The sequence below is a fragment of the Dromaius novaehollandiae genome, chromosome 2, assembly GCF_036370855.1.
Source record: "Dromaius novaehollandiae isolate bDroNov1 chromosome 2, bDroNov1.hap1, whole genome shotgun sequence".
NCBI lineage: Eukaryota > Metazoa > Chordata > Aves > Casuariiformes > Dromaiidae > Dromaius > Dromaius novaehollandiae.
The window spans coordinates 50,779,564-50,798,030 of record NC_088099.1 but is presented as its reverse complement, the minus strand read 5'-3'; the positions used below and the strand labels follow the sequence as shown (position 1 = coordinate 50,798,030).

The window sequence follows — 18,467 nt, the reverse complement described above, 5'->3', positions numbered from 1 at the left end:
GACTAAACTGCTCCAGCTCCTCCCGATGTGTGAGTGTAGAGACACCAGGTTTACCCCAAGAGCACCTAGATCCTGTGATAGAGCCTATAGCAAGGCTATAAGGTGCTGCCACTGAGAATGGCTCTCTGGAAGAGCCCTCCTCTCTCTTGATCAGCTATAGGGACACTCTAGCTACTATGTTATGTGTGAATTTTATGTGTGGGTGAGAAGAGCACTCCTTTACGCTTTCCCACAACTCCCACTGAAATCCCTGGGATGGTGTTTTGGATACAGTGACTGCTCACAGCAAGCACCTTGTAGCACTGGAGCCTTGTGCTGACAGTAGCATGCAGTGCTTTTGGAGCTGCTATGAAAACAAAGTTTTCTCCAGATGGGACTACTGTCTCTAACCAGCTGTAGCATGCTGCACATCTATAACCATTAAACATGAGAGCACTGTGGACCTAAGACACAGCAGGAGGGAAAAACGACATGAAATCCAAGTCAAATCATGCTGAACGTATCTGTCACTTTGTGATGCCTGTCATTGCAAGTTTGTGAGCAGTCTCGTTGACCTGGACTCTGCAAAAACTCTGCAAACTGCCAGGGGAGACTTGTTTCCAGAAGCAGGGAGAGGCTTTCTTTAATCCTAAAATGGTGCAGGTACAGAAAAGCACTTAAGACCCAGCTGGCTTCAAACATGTATGTAATTTACACTTATTTGGCAACCTATGAAGACATGTTGTAACTCTATTTGGACCTCAGTCTAGGCTTAATTTTAAAGCAGTCATTAGTTGTGCCAGGCTCACGTATACCTTTTTTGCAAGTAGCATTGTGATTTCCTCCAGAATGATGAATGCACACGTTCTGTTTTGTTACAGTAGCATGTTTGATATCTACCCCTTCATTTCTACCCTTTTGAAAAATAAATGTTTACAATTAATTATTGGTCCATTTAAACAGCTGACCTGAGTTAATGTAGCTCACCAGATGTTTGCTCTTTTCTTGTAGCCTTTCTTAAGCATCCACTATGAGCCAACTGTCCAGACAGGTTCCTGGACTGGTCAGAGCTCTGCTCTAACCAGGGTCACCTGCTCTTATGTTTTTTTAATGAAGTAAATATTGCATTTTAAACTCAGGGCAGTTTGAATTTTTAGGTTTTGCAGGTTTTGCTAAAAATTGCAAGGTTTAGATCAAAAAAGCTTCATCTGTCAGCACTTAGAATAGTGAACGAACATGGCATTCTTGCAAACCTGTACAGACAAGATGGAGAATATGCCTCTTATTTATCGTAAAGTAACAGCTGATTTACAACATAACCTAGGAAAAAGTGACTGCAAAACAACACATTTTCTACTGAAGCCCTTTGGTTAGCTTTTTCGAACCTAGTCACCTATTTAATTTTAATGTGCAGTGAGCTCTCATTGCAATGTCCAGGCTGGGCCGGACAGTTGCCCTGCTGCAGCTGCGCTGGTGATGATCAGTTCCCAGGGCTGAACCCCACCACCAGTGCAGCTTGTTATTCCCCAGGTTGCTCCAGTTGCACTTTCACCCTCAGGAAAAATCACGTTAGGTTGGCCTTCAAATGTTGCTGCCCTGTGTTGGCTGGAGACCTGGGGGGAAAGCTGTTGGCTGGGGAAGTCCTTACCTTCCAGGCTGCAATGACATGCATCGGCAGGCAGCTGGTGAAGTAGCTGGCAACAGCCCAATCCTGGGAGAATAGTGTAACTGCTTGTTGTAGAGCAGATTTACTCCAAGAAACTAAATGGGAGTGTGCTGTCATTGCACATTTGGGAAGCGAACCTCTTCCCTTCAGCTGAGAGCTGAACCAGTAAAGGGATCAATCCATCTGAAGGAATGGGGAGTATTTTAAAGAGGAGGTAGGAAGAAGGATAGTAGTATAAAAAACATTCTCTACAATCTGGGGAGAGGCACCAGCCACCTCCACTGTATTTTGTGCTAGTGGTTGCACAACATCTAGATAAATCGCTGCTCATGACAATGGAAACTGACTTTACAGAAACACACAGACTCCTTCAGGCCAATTTGAGTTTCTGATGGTTAATCCAACAGCTCTTCTTTCTTCTTTGCATGGGAGAGCACATATTGTGTCTTTCACATAAGAAAAATAGCATGAGAAATGATGTTGCGAGGCTAAGGTTTAAGGCTGTGGCACAGATGGAAGACATTGTGTCCACTCACATGGCTGATGCCTGGCCTAATACAGCCAAACTTTTAGCTTCTAGGATTTAGAACAGACTTGGGTCCACCAAGACTGTGCAAGTCATTTGTTTCCATAGAAACCATACATTAAGCTCTTCTGCATAGTTCACTTTAAGTAAAGAAATAGATAGCCCTTCTGAATAGTGAGTTTTAGAGTGAGAGGCTGATTATTATGTTAGCCTGATATTGCAATGTGAGACATGAAGTGACCATTTTGTTCCCAGATCATCAGAGCTGTTAGGCAGTGGTCTTCTCTGGCAGAAAACAAGCTTGTGCAATGGAAAGCACATGAGAATAAGCCTTGACCCCTAAAAGGCCATGGTCACTAATTCTCTCCTCCAGGAGCAGAAGTGTGGCAGTTACAGGTAGGCCTTAGGGCAGAAGTTGAATCAGTCACAATGATCTGTTTCATGCTTGTGCCCTCAATGTTTATTGTGTGCAGTCCTTTGAGAGGGTACACAGAAAGGCCTTGTCCCAACCCCAAAGCTCCCCTCCCACAGCTGTGCACCGCTGAACTGTTTGATCAGCCCAAAGTGTGGACACTGGTTTGGAGCATGTTGGAAGAAGCATCTGCTGTTACTTCACACATGAGGTTATGTGAGTGTTTTACAGTTCAGGGAAAGCAAGGAACTGTAAGTGCTCCAAGACCGAAGCTGTGGTTAAAGCTATTACAGGTGAACACTCAGTTAAAAATTTAGAGAGCCATCTGCATCTACTGTTTCATTTAAATATGGAGCACTAACCTCACATTAGAGTGATTTTATACAGAACACTGTTTACTGTTCCTGTTTCTTCATAGTTCATTTACTCAACTCTTAGGCGTTGCTTTGCACACTGGTCTTCCTTGAAACAAGGTGACAGAAACATTCTGAAACATGCTGTAATGGGAGACTTGTTTCAGTCGTCTGATTTAAATCTGAATTCATTTGCAGATGGGATATTTGGATTCAGGTTTTCACATGACCCAGTACAGAAAGTGTCTCTCACATTGCTAAATCCAGATCTCATTCTAGATCTGCTTTCCTGTGAAATTCAGGATGATAGGGAAAGTTTGGAGGAAGAAAGGTTGAAAACATTATTTAAGCTTTTGGGGGGCAGAGGGAATGCAAAACTAAGGTTGAGTGGTGTGGAAAAAGATGCTCTTGTGTTTAAGGAACTGGACTGGCATTCAAAAGCACAAGGAATATTTCCTGACTGACATTGCCCCTGTGACTTCAAGCAAGTCATCTGAAATGGTTCATGCACCTGTTTTCCCTGTCTATAAAACTAAGTAATTGTTGCCCACATGGTGCACCTAGGTTGCAGAATGATTTGTCAAAATTATATGTGCAACAGCTCTCTGGCATCTGCTCCTTTCTCCAGGGTTATGTGCACCTTTCCATGGCCCCTCTGGATTTTAGCGTTGATAGTTTCAGTCTGGAGAGATCTATGTTGTGTCCTCAGCATGCCAAGTCCTTTGCCTGGAGGAATATGTTGTTGATGATGCTTTCCTCCTCCTTGCTTTAGGATCCTTGTGTTGGGGTCATTTTCATATGTTCCCTAGCATACTCTGTACCTTTCCCTTTCTTCACTGGTCTGCATGTCTACCATACATCCAAATTTACTACATGTGGTGTGTTTCATGTAGGTTGGATACTTGTTCTTTGTTCTCTTTGTTACTCCCTAAACCGGATTTGCCCAGATTCCAAGGTTACATTTTTCTGATGACCAGGAATGGACCACTGATGAGTCACTAACTATAAACAGCCCCAGGGCCTCCAGTATCATCCCGTGCCTGTACTATCAGAGCCCCTTCTATCATCCTATGCCTTTACTTCTCAATGCTGTATCATATTCTATGGTCACAGACAGTTCATATACACAAAATAACTAAATATTATCACTGTCTACTAGTTAAAAAAAAAAAGAATTCGTATAACAATAGCTGTTACACCACATCATATTATAACACTAAGCAGGTAGGTAATGACTACCTGGTCCTTAGGTAATTACCATTACAAGCGAAAATGGATCTCCACGTGGGCCAAGACAAGGCCAGGCAGAGTCTGACAAGTTCCTGAGGACTGCTACAGGGCTACATAATGCAACCCTGCTTTCTCACACCCCTAGTTTTTTCTATGACGGCTCCTCTGTCTATGACAATATATATGTGAATCACATAGTGTGATGGGGCTTTTAACTCAGGCACCATAGGTACACTGTACAGGCAGTGACTGTCTTCACGGGTAAACAAAACTGGAGATCTGCAGGTGCTGAAGAAGGTCTGAAGAGCCCTTGAGCACTCCAAGTCACTGGGAGCTCTGACAAACAACCTTGTATCACACAAACTAGAAATTCACATCCCAGACGTGCAACAGAGATTTACAGGTAAGAGAAAACCCTCAGCCTCACCTTTTAGTTTGGAGTCTACAATTATTAAATGGACACTGGAGCTCAAATACCCCATCGACTCCACAGATGTCCCCATCTAGAACAAGGGCAAGATGTCTGGGCAGCATCAGGAAACTCTCATTGCTTGTGCCGTGTGTCTGCTCCCCATAGGACAGTCAGGATTGCCAGCAAAGCACTTCATGTGAGCAGTAAACTCACAAGGAAATGCTAATTGGATTTACAGCATCCTGCCAATTAAAGGAACCTACAGTTCTGGGATAAGCAAAATTAAATGACCAAAATAACTGGAGTGAAACTTAAAGCATTGACCCATCTGGCAGGAGAGGTTTTCCCAAGGAGAGAGACAATTTCCATAGGTTTGGGGACATCCCATGCACAAGCAGCTCCTTCTGTGCCTCTGGGTCTCTGCTCTCCTTATTCACTGCTTCTTTAGGAAAAGGGAAGGCACAGAGCAAAAGCCTGTGGAAACACCTCCAGATACGCCAGGTGAAGCACCCTCTCCCGTTCTCACTCTGACTAGCTAATCTCTCAGAGGAGCAGCAACGCAGTGATTTTGAAAGGTGCTTCCCTTGGGCTTCTGTGTGCCCACAGTCCTCTGCCCCTCTGAACATCATTAGGCATTGGCACAAGACTGTTCTTTTATTTTTTTTCTTTTTTTCCCCCTTTCTTTTTGTCTTCCTTTTTGCTGGAGCTATGTTTTAATGTGTGCTTGGGAGAAAAGAAACATGTTTATTTGATTTAAGACTGACAAGTCGGTTCAAGTGCATACTTCTGCGTACCCTAGAAGCAAAGTAACATCTGCGTGAGGAACTTTGCTAGAGTGTCATTGCAAATGTTACTCCAGGAGAGATGTGAAGGAGGTGGCCTGGGCTGCTTAATGTGTGGTGATTGCTTCTTGGGACCTAGAGCTGAGAAGCCTAAATGCTGGAAAGTGCCTGGCTGCTCCACATAGACTCTATGAATAGATGAGAGACAGTGCCTGCTTTGGCACCAAGGAGCTCTCTGAAGCACTGGCTAAAAGATGGGTTTTGGGGAGAAAAACATACAAACCACCCCACTGGATGCCTTCTGAACAAATAGTGTTCTCTCTCCGAAGGAGAACGAAGAGGAACAGTGCAGACAGCAGCATGGTGAGAGAGAAATACTGTACCCAGTGCTGTATGCTTAGATTTTGAGGCACTGAAAATCTCCTTATTAAAAAAAGGTCTCTGCCTAGATAGAATCAATCACAACTGAACAAGCAGCAGAATGGTGTTCCTGTAGGAAAAATATAACCTGTGGGTGGTTAAGCTTCTCCGAAGGAGTGAAGGAGGGAAAGAGAAATTTATAAAGGCATGACTCGGGAGATAGATAAAAGGGATGTATGTTCCTGCAGCGAAAATAAACTACATAATAGATTAAACTGGGAATTTATGGTTACATTTTTAGGGAAAGTATGTTCAATAATATTTGGTTATTAAAATGCCTGTGAGTAACAACAAGAAGTTTATCAAGGAAAAGTGCAAAGCAAGAGGCAAATGTAGCTAGGGAAAAAAATGTGATGCTGAAGGCATTCTGGCTAAGAATTGTTTCTAGAAAGGCTTTCTGTTCTTCATGCTTATGTAAAATGAATAAATAGCACTAGTTTCAGCACTGGATAATTTTATTTCCTTTACCAGATCCATTATGGTACTGGCTTGTGGTGTGCAATGCCATGTTTCTTCTGGATAGTGAGTGTCTCTGAGCAAAAATAATGTCAATGTTTCATTCCGTAAATAGAAGCTGACTGAGCTGAGGACACTACATTCATTTACTTTGCTCAGTTGATGTCTGAAGTTTTAAGAGGTGGAAGGAATCCCTGTCCTATTACAACAGCATGTGGGGATGATTATTTTTCCCAGTGATAATTGCATTTCTCTGAATATTTTGTTAGAATTTTCATTTCATTTTTGGTAGTTTGGGGGAGGGGGAAGAATGGGGGCTGTCCATTAGAGTTAGTGCAGACACATCTCGAGTGTCTTTGTACATCTCCTGTAAAGCTCTATAGAAATATTCGTTTTTCTGAGCTCTGATAACAATAGACTAATCAACGCTAGGAATCATTCATTTCCTTTTCCAGCTGGCATCTGCTGTTCTCCAGCACTGCAGGTTGTAATTCCTTTTAACATGAGGCAGGTAAGGAGAATTCATTTCTTTCTTCCAGGGCTGTGTATTGCACCTGAATAGAAAAAGTCTCCTTTACTTAAACTAGCTTAACTCCACTAATACCCTGCACCTATCCATGGGTAAGGAAGGCATCAGGCCTGTATAACACACTATATGTCTTCTTTCATTAGAGTTTACTGAAGAACTGAACACAAAACACAACCTAGAGAGGGCCCAATGAAATATAATTGCTCTTAAAGCAAGAACATAATTATTATATGACCATGTCAGTCCTGCTTATTATTTTCAGAAAGTTTGATTGCTTTTGTATTTTGAATGCCTGGTCATCATTTTTTTGCAACCAAATCTAAAATAAGCCATAAATTGCTTAGTAAGACAATATGTCTACTACTTTAAAAAAGTAGCATCACATTAATAAACCTGAAAACCATTAAAAGAAACCCAGCTGTGGAGCTGGATATGGTATGCAGGTAAGCCAATTTCAGTGCTGTGTAAATTGGTGCAGGACTGCCCAAGTCCTGGAAAGAATATTGCTGTTGATCTTTTCAATGAATGCACTGGTAGGAGTTTTTCAGTAAACTAGTTCTTATTTTGTAGCCTAGGATTCAGGTGCTGAAATCCAAATTCCCTTTATAGTAGAATCCACTGGTGTCTATTAGGAATTACTGAATCTGGTGTGTATTTTCTAAGTAACACCCTTAATTTCCTGGGTGTATTTCTCATTTTTAGTATGCATTAGTTGAGTGCTTGGTAAATGGCATATTTTGCATTTTACACTGATGTATTTTCATTGCAAAATAAATATCTAAATAGAATGTTATTGAATTCCTATCACAACAATTGTCTGTGTCTTAATCCCAATAAAAAATTTAATTGGCCTTGTACAGCCTTCTACTAACCCTTGATAAAAACTTAATTAAATGGATGGGATATCATCTACATATAATTGTGAGTGCCTTTTGCTTAGTAGGCAGAGTTGAGAATATAATTTCTTTTCAACAACCTTTAGAGGGAATAGGAACAACTCACAATTAATTACAACTGTCTTGGCAATCCTGATCTTTCTTGCCCAGCCAAGGCTGCAAAAACTGCTGCTGAAGAAAACTGCAGACAAAATGCATAAATTCTTTGTTAATTGCATGCTTGGTCAGTCGAAAAGTTTGTGTTATTGTGCACTGTCCTATAATTTAAAGGAAGAAGTCAATAAAAACATCAGAAATGTATATACTATAGCAGTACCTACAGGAAGCTTAGAAGGATGGTTTGAAAGGGGAAAATGCCCAGCCAAATACCAACACATCCTCACTGTGTTTCCAGATCTTAATTTATCATACATCAAATTGATCTGCAGTAACTGATCATACGTTAAGTTTTCTATTGCAGAAACATCAGGAAACTGTGTAAGTGATTAAGGCAAAAGCTCTATTTTTTTTTAAATTGGAGGAGTGGATTAGATAATGATCCCAAACCATGAAATCCTTGCATTTTGACAGTTGCATAGCAATGTGTCTTGCCATCCTAGTTAAATACATACAGTAAATCGTGCGGTGACACTACCAGAATTCAAAGTGCCTACAGAAGCTGCTTGTGGGGGAAAGAAATTCGTAGTGTACCTTTCTGTACCCTTTACAGCACATCTATTTTTAAATCTTCACAGAGGACTTTGCCCTTTCTCTCGTCAGAGCATGTACATGTCAGTGTTGCTCATCACTTTTATTTTCTTCTGACTAGAATAACTTGTAGAAAGAATTCAAGAAGTAAGCAGACAGTAGACATGACATGTGCACTGTCAGGTTCTGATAGGGAGCAGTTTTAAGCCATGCTCTGAAATGGGATCCGTTTTATTTCCTCCTCCCCCTGCTTTCTTTCTTTCTTTCTTTCTTTTCTTTTTTTTTTTCTTTTTCTTTTTTTTTTTTTTTCCAGACTGTTCGATTCTGCTTAGTATTGTGTTAGGGAAATTTCCAAAAGAAAGACAAGTTGGAGAAGACTGGGAGAGGAGAGGCAGAAATGCGTTCAGACAGCTGGGAAGACTAGCATACAAGGCGTAAATAGTAAATTGTTAGGGTTGGGTCTGGCTCTGAATTGCAGAGGATCTGGTCCATAAAGGATGGTTTTGGCTCAGCACCTACTCTATTGCAGGAGCACATGGATATGAATAATGGATTTGATTCACCAGTTTGTTATGCCCATCTGACACCAGTGCAGATGTCATGGAAAGTCATGGCTAGATGGGCATAAAAGCTGAGCAACCTGCCAGTGGTCCAGGCTGGAGGCGTGCAGGGCCCATAGGGAGTTAATCTGGGCTAAGCTACAAAATGACAATAGCAAGTAAAGTTGGTGGGAGGATGTGAGTTCTTCAGCCATCAAAAATCAAAGAGGGTATTAAACTGGCGGGATTATACATCTCTAGTTGGAAGAAGAGAAATGAGCAAATAGCAGCCAAGTAGGAAGCTCTGGGTGTTTTTTGTCATATGCCAGGTTTGTGTTTCAGGCCCTCTTTGAGCAGTGCTCGCAATTACTGGTCCTGTGGCTTAGTGATTCCCTGCTCCTCTCACTCCCAGACACTCGGCTTGTCCTTCCCCTGGACACTGCCAGCCCTGCTGATGGTTCCCTTACCCTCTTCCAGTTGATTCCTGACCAGACATGCCATGTGGGCATGCGCCCCAGGAGTGGGGGCCATTTTTTTCCCAGTTGCTCTGTTCAGCCATAATCAGGAGCACACAAACACCACCAGGTGCTTCAGTGCAGCCAGCACTTGTCTAGAAACCAAAGACTTGGCCTAATTGTCCAGGTGGATAAAGAAGCATTTGGCAACTATTGCAATTCTCTTCTCTTCTGACCTCTGCCATGGCAAAGCCATGTCCCTTCCTCACAAGTGACTACTTCCCCTTCTGAGAAACTGCTCCATTTACAGGGGATCTCGGGAAAGCAGAGCCTGCTCCTCTTGCTTTCTTGTTCACCTGTTTTGTCCTAAGATGCAGGCATGGATGATGCAAGATCAAATGTTTTAGACGGAACAGGAAGCTAAATGTCTCCTTATACAGTCTGGGCACTTTGTTAGGACATGTCACTATTTTCTTCAAAATAAGTAGGGAGAAAGAACATAGGGATTTTTCTAATGGTTTTCAAAAAACTCTCAAATACTGATTTTTAACTCAGCCCAGACAGCCTCAGTGTGGGTACATATTACCATACAGCTGGGAGGTGAGATTCTGGCCCACCTGAAATCAGGAGGGGGCAGTTTCTGCCCTTCAGGTTTAATTAACTCTGTTTAATGCCATGACAGAGACTTACATTTACCAGTTAAATGTGCGGGACATAAAATCCCTCAACTCCTTTGTGACATGGAAATGAAAATCTCAATCTCTGCAAATGATAAAGGAGTGCTGCAGCTCAATAGCAGGATACAACCCCAGCCCTGCCTCCTGCAGGCTCCTGAAGGAAAGAAACATGTCCCAGCTCCACTGCATGGGTGCTACACCTAAGGTACCACAGCTAAAGTGAGAAATATCTGGCTGGCTGGGTTGTGATTGCCCTGGGGCTGCACTGCTGCAGTGGGTGCTGTGGGGTGCAGGTGCACACATGCTTCCGCATGGCACGGCGCTGGCCCCCTCACTCGTGCCTTGGCATTGGGACCAGAGTCTGACCCAAAGACCAGGCACATTTAGCATGTTTACCCATTTGTGTCTTTTAAGAGGCCAGGAAGACCCAGCAATAAAAGTGTGTGAAATATTGGCATCAAGACTTGGGTTTTTTACGACCTCATTTTGCTCCTTGTGGGGTTGCTTCCAGAGTGTGACTATCCTTTCCTTAGCCATGTGGTTGTGGACTTTTTTTTTTTCCTCCTGCCTCAGAGCTCCTGGATACCTTTCTGAATTGTGATTAGCTTTAAGCACTTGCTCAGCCATCCCTGACGCTGAGCTTAGCTTCTTTCTCCTTCTGTCTTAACAGTCTCTCCTCCTCTGACAGCAAGGTTATATTCTTTTACACACTGTCAAGTAGCTGCTCCTCTTCTTCCTTCTCTCAGAGCTCCTTAGCAAACATTTCACATTGCCATCAAGCCTAATGGTGCTTAAAGGCTGGGGATTTTTACATTTACTTTTGGTAATCCCTCTTTTTTCTCCGCCCGCGCCCTTCTTCTGCACTCAAAGCAGCAGGCTGCCTGGCTGTGGTGAAAAAAATAGCATTAATTTTATAGATCCTGAACAACGTGGTCTGCTGAGGTTGCACCGATAACAGCAAAACAAATCTGCAGTGCAAAAATGAATCTGGACTCTCAATACAAATAGATCTATGATGTGCCTAGACTTGCAAAACTTTCCCTGCTGTCTCTGAGGCTCTGTCTGTTTTCCCTGATCTGCTGCTTATGCAAACGCAGGTTTAAATCCAGTGGATTCTTGCTGCAAGAATAAAAACCTCAGCAACCCAGCATAGTGGAAATGTGCATCACCGTTGTAACTGCCTGCAGGTGCTGGCTGTGGAGCAGCAGCCAGCCAGGCTGGCCTCTGGAGAGCCTAGCACTGAAGGAAATCATCTTGTCAGCTTTCTGTGCATGGAGGAGGGCCATAACACAAACCTTGGGCAGCTGCATGCAGTGAGGTAAAATCTTGTCAACGAGTCACACAAATCAATATTCCTTCCCCAGCTTAGAGGAAGCGATCAAAATTAAGACGGATTTCCAGGATACGTTTCATTTGAGCACATTCTGGGTCGGCCCATTCCCATGTGTGCTACAGAAGTATGCGTTTGCTTGATCCAGCAAAGCAGGTAGGCATGCTTCAGTGCCAGCACACTTAGGGGTGTGTGGACACTGTATATAAAAGGACTTTCCTAGGCCCAAAGCAAAGATGACAAACAGTGTGACTTACTCCTTCTGACTCCCACACTGGAGTGCGGGCAATGTGGTAGGTTAAATTAAGGCTATATTAAGGAAAAACACAGAACCTGGAGGTTTCAGATCATCAGGCTATGATTCACTTTCAACTTAACCTGACTGAAATGCAAGTTGCTGGCTAAAAAATAATGTTTCTAGAGGTGTATAGGAAGACAGGTTTGGCCAGATCAGTTTCTTGAACTAGCTCACTATTTGGCTGCCCAAGGAGAGGGAAGCATGACTGGAAGCAGGGAGGAGGAAAACAGCAACAATGTCCCTTGAATGCAGCCTTCATCTAGCCTGGTGTCTACTGAGCATGAAACTCCAAACCTCAGAGACCTTGTGATGTTTTTGCATTATGATGTGTTTAAAATGACAATTGTCCCCCACCTTTTTTTAGTTCATGTGTTCCATTTTGCTTAGCAAAGAGCAAACTTCAAACAGTAACTCTATTCACCACTTGAAGCAGGATCAGGATGACATATTAATCATGGATTTATGATTAACTCTCACGCTATCATGTGACTAATCAAGTTCAAATCCCTGTAGAGGGGAGGTATTTTAAGAAGAAACAGCATAAACATGGCCAAAGCAATGAAGACATGTATTGTCTTTGTAATTTGTTCATGAACTACACTGGCACATGATTCATTAGTACTGCAAAAAATGTGCTCTAGGGGCATCGTGTTTTCTTCGCTGTATTACAGACACAAAGGTCAAATTTTAATATGAAAGATCTTGAAACTTCCTGCGGGAAAGATTCTGATTCAGACCAGTAGAGGGAGAAAGCAGGCCAAAGACATAAATCAGTGGATTTCATAAAGATTTATTGTGGAAAAAAAATCTAATTTATCACCATAATAAGAGTGCAAGAACTGTTGTTCAGTTTGCTGCTGGATTCCTTGCTGTTGTCCATTATTACTTGAAAAAGCAAATGAATAGCAAGTATATGTTATATTTTCCTATTTCGACAGGGAAAAAAAGGGAGGATTTAATTTCAGCAGAGTTTTAGCCATTGATAGCTGAAAACTGCTCTTGGAATATTCTGGTAAGTAACAAGAAAATACTTGTACATATGAAATACATAAAAAATGAACTTGCTGCAACTCAAACAAGTTAATTTTCTGGATGTATAAGATGTAACGTCACAGGAGACCGTTCGGGTGAAGGAAGACGATTTCTTGTGTTCTTCTGCCATTTCCATCAACATGATATCTGACTTGGTGTCAGCTGATTGGCTGCTCTGAAAGAAGAGGGGGAAAATGAAGAGAAGCATTATGTTAGTATGACATTATGTTAATGTGACAGTGCTTTTTTATACAAAATAATAAGCAATTAATATAATTTTTGAATGATTAACTTTTTTTATATCACGTAATGTGTTTGAGTGATTAAGTATATATCTGAATGGTAGTCGAAAAAATTAAAAAAAAATTGGAAAGTTCATTTTTCCTCAGAAAATAATTTCTACCTTGAAATTATCAGTCTCATCCATAATACATATGGCATGGTATAGGCAGGGAGAGGCAGAACAATTCCCACAGTCAGAACCTGGAAGACAAGGAATGGCAGTAGTCACACCTGAAGAGTTACTTGGGTGACTGAGACTCACCATGTTGGTTCTAGTGTTTCTAAAAGTCTCCCCCATAAAAATTCAGAGATTGTTTCCATCATACAGTTTCTTCTTATTTTCCTGTAGAACAGTAAATGATGTGACTAACATTTCCCATGTGCAGTTCATTCTCTCCCTGGGTGTCTATGGAATGCACCGTGAAGTGTTTGGGTCTTACTGCATTTATTTTAAATAAATGGGAAAAATTTGAAGAGAGCAATGTGTTTTTATAACAGAATGCATTTAGATTTTGACTTTGTTGGTCCTCTAAGAATTGGCTCCACATGTGAGTGATAAGCTCTGTCTCCAGCCAGCAGAACTGTGAGCAGTTGGGGAGTTTCAGAGAAATAAAGTTGGCCTTGCAGTCCAGCCCAGAACCACAAAGCAGATCTTGGATGTGCTGTGCTGGGGTCATTAGGCACCTGGAAGAAAGGACTATGACTATGAACTTGGTTCACCATTCCATCATAGGCAACATGTGAAGAGGACACGTGATGTGCTCGTGGCAGCCTGTAGGGCTAAAGAACTGCACTGCAGCCTCTGTTGCTCTTGGAGTTTCTAAAACAAAACCAGAATATTGTTCACTGGGTTGGCATGGAGAATCCTAGCCAAAGGGAGGTTGGAGCCAAAGGGGTGTTGTTGTAGTTAAATATCAGGGAACAATCGGAGACAGCTCCTAAACGACAGTATGATCTCACCAAAAATGGGCATGTGACTCCTGAAAAATGAGAATTCACTGTTGCTGACAACTCTTGAAAGTGGTTTGTAGAGATTTTTTTTCCCCCCATCACCTTCATGATTTTGTCTTTCTTTGGTTCAGCTTCTGCTAGATGTCCTTCACTTGTGAACTGATCTCAACTAACCCCTGGACCATTTCACTATTGTTTTGTTCTTTTTTCTGGTAAAATCAACCATTCACATAATTTTTACTTTAAACAATAAATTCAAGTAATCGTATACTTGAATAGTAACACTGCAAAGTAATAAATGCAGCCACACTAAGAGAAGTTGCAGAGGCATGAGTTCATTTTCTTCCTAAGGGAATCACTTTTATTTCTCTCCCATCACTTATTATAACAGTACCACCTCTCATAACATATTGGGCGCTGTATAAACAGAGATAGGAAAATGAAATCTGAGTTTATGTCATCCTAGCTGTTCATTTAGTGACTTTAAAGAGATACTGAGTATGTCTGTGAAGACAACTAATTGGTCTATATCTCGATATATGAGGGGTACCTTGGCTGAGGTGTTATATTAGCCACAACCTTTCAAGAAAGGATTTAAAAAATTTTAGAAATTATCCTAAAATCTACAGACCTTTCTTAACCTGGCCAGAAGGATCCTATGGCCTAGAATACTGAATGTTCCACAGAAGGTCAGGAGAACAGATCCCTCCATTAACCACAGAGCACAATCCATCAATATACATAATCTGTTATTAGCCTTTTGCCCTTTCCTGAGCTGCAGATTTGTCCTAAGTTTGAAAGATCAGCTTCCATGAGTGGGTGTGGCTGGCCCTTTGCAATTTTCTCTATAAGTAGGAAAGGCTGTTCAGGTCCTGGAGCTGGCTCCAGAGAAGCTAATGCAGAAAACCCACTCCTGGGCTAGACCTTTTCTACAAATTCAAGGAATTTTACTTTTATTATTCATGCATCTGGTAAAATCCTATGTATTTTTTTCCTGCTCCTTATCTAGAATTCATCTTTATCCTCACCATCATTCCATCCACAGAACCTAACCTCTCAGTAAATCTTTATCTAGGGGCTACAGGGATCCTGAATCTTCTCTGCATATCCCATTTGCAGTGCCAATTTACTTCTCCATTCGCAAAATATGCCCTTCCACTAAGTGAAGAGCCTGATAATGCCTTCAAGGATAGAGCACTTTTCATTGTTTGGTACTTGATATGGCATCTTTTTTTTTATTTGTTTATGTGTCCAGTAAAGGTTAAGATTAAATTTCAAGAAAGGGCATTATTGCTGCAAGTGAAATAAATGAACATCAGATATAAAAGCTGAAGTCTTACAGCCACATTGGTCTGACAATTTATTTGCTGTTCTGTTTTTTTCTTTTGAAAGAGCTATAGCTTGCAGTAAAGCTATTTGCATGAATACATCAAGTGGGATTTGGTATTAAATCTGTAAATGGATCTATTCCCATTAATGTTGTTTAATGTAGAGCATAGAATAGTTTAGAAGTAATGAAGTCACATAATACTTACGATGTACACTGGCTCACCACTAATAGTTGCTGTGGAAACCATATCATCTCCTCTCTTCTCTTTTGCCATAGTAGTACGTAATCATAGTGGTTTTGTTTTTTCAAGGATTACATTCCACAACACTTTCAAAAAAAAGGAAAAATTAATGACCTTCACCTGAGGCAGTTTAAATGAGGGAGAGGAAACTCCTCACTTTTCTGCACCAGACTTGGGAACAGGAGTGTGGGGTTTTATTTCAAATTCCACAGCACGACCACTCCAGCTTCACTATTCAGATATGGGTACATAAAGTTACAGAATCAGCAGCACTGAAATAGAAAGGACTGGAGTTTCCAGTAGGAGTTGTGGGCCATCAACTGTTCCGCAGATCAAGCTATCAAGCAATCAAGCTCTATAGCTTGATTGCACGTATTGATGGAGGCCTGATTTAAAGGGATGTGTGTTCAGGGAAGATCCAGACAACCACAACTTGTTACATGTTGAGGGACAGCAAATGCACAGCACACTAGTGCAGGAAAATTCAACAGCCCAGAAAAGTCATTCATGATGGGTTGCCACTTACGGCCATGCTGGTGCCTAAGTTAATTTAAACTAATAAATGTTCTTTTGAATATTCATATTTGTTTTACAGTTAGGGTTCAATGCTTGCCCTCTCTGAGAGCCTCCGAGGGCAACGAGTCTGTCAGTGCTGACGTGAACATGGGCATCTTCCTAGTCATAAGGTTGCCTCCCCGGCAAACAGCCAAGACATCAGAATAATCCCTCATAAGAACATCTCCAAGAAAACAACCGAGGACCTCTAAACTGGATGTCGAAGAAGAAATGGTGATTCTATGAGAAAGACCGTTGGACTAAGACTTGGCTGCAGGGCCTTCTATTCCTGATATCGCAGACTGCCTGTGCAAAGCCTTTAGACTAACAAATTCTCTAAGCTAGACCCTACTTCAGTACAAATCATCTGTAATTGTTTTAATGATTTTATTAAGGATGCACAGATACTGTCTTTGTACTATTTACACAGCTTTCTTCATTATCCCATGGCCTATGGCAGAGATACCACTGAGGAGAACCATAATAATTGGCACCCATAGAAAAATAAACAGTTTGAGCTGTACAATTAGGGACTAGTCTCTCCCCTTAAATTCTTATTAATTAGAAGATGGAGGTATTTTAGACTTTAAAATCCCAGTGACTATATTTTCATACATTCACAGGAACTTGCATAAGGAAATAAAGTTCAGTATATAAATATTTGTCTAGAATGTCACACCCAGTTAGTTTAAGAGCTGAGCAGAGGAAGGGGGCATACTTCATTTATTTCTGATGTACTGAAGTGCTGAAATGCTCCAGTTTCCAGACTGGAAAGGTGGCTCTCAAATAAATTATAAAAATGAGAAACTGATGAAATCTAGTTTGCAATAGAGATGTTGTTAATTTTGGCAGATTTGGGCTAAAAGGGGTAAAGAATAGGCCATGCAGAACTGATTCTGGTCTTGCACAATAATGCATTTGTGCAGTGTGTGGAGCCCACAATAAGGATTAGCTAAGGTGAAATAAGTGACATGGTCTTGTCAGACAAAGTACCTTTAAAACAATATGGTATGTGTAACAGCTTATGTGAGGTCCTAAGGCAGATATAAAACAACAGGAACTTTATGTAGATTTGGGACAATCCCTAGAGGATTTGATTTGCATAAAGCCACACAATCATTTCAGCAGCTTGTGACAAATATAATCCTGCTCCAGTACGTTCCATGCTATTTCAGATTTCTGGGGTAAGTTAAATAAGAAGAATTTTACTTGGTGCGTGGGAAAACATCAAGGAACAAACTGATTATACAAAATACAGGGAGGGGAATTAGAACATTCATAGGTTAAGCTCTTTGAAACAAACACAGTGTATTTTCTACGGAACTAGAGCTACAGAACTTAGCTCAAAGGGTACTCAGCTTAATCATGGCATGTGAGAGGTTTTGCAAGAGTATGTCTAACAATAATTTGATTAGATGTGCCAGCATCTGACACATCTACTTTCATAATACTTTGACTCCCTTCTTTTCTGAAAAGGGGTGTTGGCATGCAGCCTTATTTTAATTGCCATAACTATCCCTACCATGTGTTTGTCTCAGAACTTTTGTTTAGGGGACAGAGAAACTAACCTGATGAAAAAGTCATCACAGAAATAATTTTTGCTTGATATTTTTTATTTTAATAATCATCTCTCATGGACACATTGTGAAGACAGTTTCTCACAACATCTGTTATTACCCCACCTATGTAAATCTTGCTGCTGGTCGAGGTATCTAATTAATATAGTCTGTTTCTCTGGCTCTGAAATGTTTATGAACTAGGTTGTGTGTTACTTGCAAAGAGCTTGTCCCACCGTCACTGGGCATTTTTGCTGTTCACCACATCCATTTTTTCCTTAGTCATGTGGTACTGATTTGAAATAGATGAATATCAAAGAAATAGGGACTTCAAGATGTCTGCATAAAAGTTTCAGGAATGTGTAAATACTTGTGTGGATAAAAATTTACATGACTATTTCCATACAATGATCTAAGGGAAAGGAAAAAAAGTGAGTAAACTTGACTGTTTGGTGTATTTGAGAAGTGGTTATATTCTATAATGCTCAAATAAAAGGTTGGAAAACTCTGCTTAGCTAGTTCTGCTGACCTGGTTCTCATAAAAAAAATATTTTCAAGATTAGGTTTTCTTTCAAAAAATAATTCTTCAAAATTACCCTATTCAAGGTGTACTAAAATATAATATGTTAATATAAAGTGTTTTTATTTTGCCTAATCTTGCTTAAGGGAATTGTTTTTGTATGGCATAAGATTTTTAAGACTCTCTTCATGAGGATTCATTACACTATTGCTGTGATTTTGCTCATAAAATATAAGCAGAGGATTATATAATGTATACTCTTTGCATCTGAGGATAGTTTGTCTGCATACAGTTACTATAAGGGAAAAAAACCTCTAACAACATCACCTTCATTCATCAGCTTTAACCCACAG

General features: G+C 40.9%; 1 long non-coding RNA gene across 1 annotated transcript; it reads left to right on the top strand.

The window, feature by feature from the left end:
• The first annotated feature begins 12,608 nt into the window (after nt 1-12,608).
• LOC135327298 (uncharacterized) lies at nt 12,609-18,104 on the top strand. Its single transcript, XR_010387401.1, has 2 exons — nt 12,609-12,659; nt 16,079-18,104. It is a non-coding gene; the product is annotated as an uncharacterized LOC135327298 (long non-coding RNA).
• The last annotated feature ends 363 nt before the right edge of the window (nt 18,105-18,467 follow it).